A 2,526-nucleotide genomic window follows, 5' to 3' on the forward strand; every position below is an offset into this window, starting at 1 on the left:
CGACCTCGACAGATCTACGCACGGGTTCATCGACCACGTCTCCTTCGCTTCGACTACATCGACTATGGCACAAAGGGCTATCATCCGTATTGAGCATTCTCGATGGTTCATTGGTGGAGAAACCATTTATACTCTCGGTTGGTAACCCCTTTTAGTCCCGGTTTTCCAATAGGGACTAGCAATCCGGGACTAAATATACACTTCTTTAGTCCCGGTTAGTGTTACCAACCGCGACTAAAGAGAAGGTATCTTTAGTCCCGGTCTTTTTTTTCATTGTTTCTTTTGCCATAGTTTAATCCCTGTATTTTCTCCCAAATCGAGTGGGATGCATATCCCCAAATCCCAAATCAAAGTAACATCCCATAACATTCACATCACAGATCTTAAGTTACTTATACACACAAATCAAATACATCACAAATCTTAAAAAAATTACACACAAATCAAACACATCACATATTATACATTTTAGATCCATGCAACGAATCACAAAATTATACATCTAAGTGAATCACAAATTGAAAAAAAAAGAGAAAGGATGCTGGCAGTGGCTGCCCCCTGCCGCCGCTCGCCACTCGCCACAGGCGCGGCCCCGCTGGCTGCCTGCTGCGTGTGGTCCCGCCGGCCTTCGGATGGGAAGGGTGGAGGGGGGAGAGGGCCGGGGATGGGAGGAGGAAGGGGAGGAGAGGGGAGGAGGAGAGGGGGAGGGGAGGAGAGGAGGAAGGGATCGATCTGAGGAGATGAGAGGCTAGTTGTGGAGGAGAGGATAACTGCGAAGAGGCCGGTTGTGGAGGAGAGGATAAGGGAGAGGGATTATATACTACGCGTTGAATTTTAGTCCAACCGGGACTAATCTTTAGTCCCGGTTTGTGACACCAACCGGGACTAAAGATCCTCAGCCCCCTGACAGACTACTGACAGGGGATAAACTTGGACTAAAGATGATCTTTAGTCCCCATTGTTGTTACCAACCGGGACTAAAGATCGTAGAATGGCTGTGGGGTTTTAAACCGGGACTAAAGATCATCTTTAGTCATGGTTCATCCCCTGTCAGTAGCCTGTGAGGGGGCTGAGGATCTTTAGTTGTCACGCCCTAAAAATCGACTAAATTAAAAATGCATATTTTAAATCATTTTTAGAAATTGTTTTAAAAGCCTACAAGCTAAACCCTAATTTTCTAGGAAAATTTCCAACATAAAAATGAGCTAGATAAAATTTTATTAAATACTATGCTTGCTCCTCTATTTTCTAGAGTTTTCTGGGAATTATTTGAGCAAGGGAAGTATTTTTAATAATTGAAACAACATTTCACAAATTGTTTTATTCAAAAAAGTTCAAAAATCCCCCTCCTAGGCCGTTGGGCCGATTTCGGCCTAACTCTCTCTTTCTCTCTCTCCCCGCGCGCGGCCCATGCCGGCCCAAGCCGCCGCCGCCCGCGCCCCTCTCTCTCGGGACACTGACATGTGGGGCCCACATGTCAGGCCCTTCTTCAACCTCCGGCCGCCGCCGAGACCGAGCCCGAGCCGCCGTCTTCCACCTCCGATTCCGCCCAAATCCGAGCCCGATTCCTCCGGGTTTTTGAGGGGTTTTGTTCCTCTCGTTCTCCTCTTTCTTTTCCCCCAAGAATCAAAGCGAATCGTTGAGTATTCTCTCCGAATCGAGTTCGTTTTGATTTTATCCCTAAAACCGAGTTTGAATTCTTCCCGAATCGATTCCTCTCGTTTGGAGCTCGATCTCTTCAATCCAATGCCATATATAGCTTCCTCTCGTTGTCCTCTTCCGTTTGCCCCCTCTCCCGAGCTCTCCCGTGCCTCCTAGCGCCGCCGCGACGTGTTCCAAGTCCGCCGCCGCCGCCGCCCGTCTTCGGCGTCGTCGCCGCGCCGTCTCCGCCGTCGCCGTCGCTTGCCGTCATCGCCAAGAGGTGCGCCGTGGTGAGAGGAAGCTCGTGTCACGACCGGAAATAACCCAACGGGCGTTCCTGACGTGCGTGCATTAATCCTTGTCCCAGGAGGCAAGGTACACCAAAAGTTGATACAATTCAGAGTTTAACAAGCGGAAGCGTAAATAGTTAACTTATTACATGGGCAGCGAAGGCCCAGCACACACAAAGACAAACGAGAAACAGCGGAAGACTAGGGCGACGACCACAGGCGCTTGACAGCAGGCACGAACTAGACACCAAAGCCTTCATCTTCAAGGAACTCCTCTTCTGGGGTTGGGAAAAATTGAGCAAGACTGAGTACAACCACCGTACTCAACAAGACACACCCGCAAGTGCAGAATAAATGCAAGGGAGTACAAGGGAATTATACTATAAAGGGTTAGGGTTGCAGTAAACAGCATTTAAAGACATTTAGTTGCTCCAAAGCTATTTTGTAAACACGATTCTAGAACTATACAATGTTATTAATCACGGCCGTGAACCCACACGGACCTGCCTTAACCCAAGGCCTACGATGATTCAGACCGAACTGGCAACCCGACCCTGGGTCCCAGCTCGTCCCAAGCCAACCCAGGCCAACCATT

The sequence above is a fragment of the Oryza sativa genome, chromosome 7 (assembly GCF_034140825.1).
Source record: "Oryza sativa Japonica Group chromosome 7, ASM3414082v1".
Classification (NCBI taxonomy): Eukaryota; Viridiplantae; Streptophyta; class Magnoliopsida; order Poales; family Poaceae; genus Oryza; species Oryza sativa.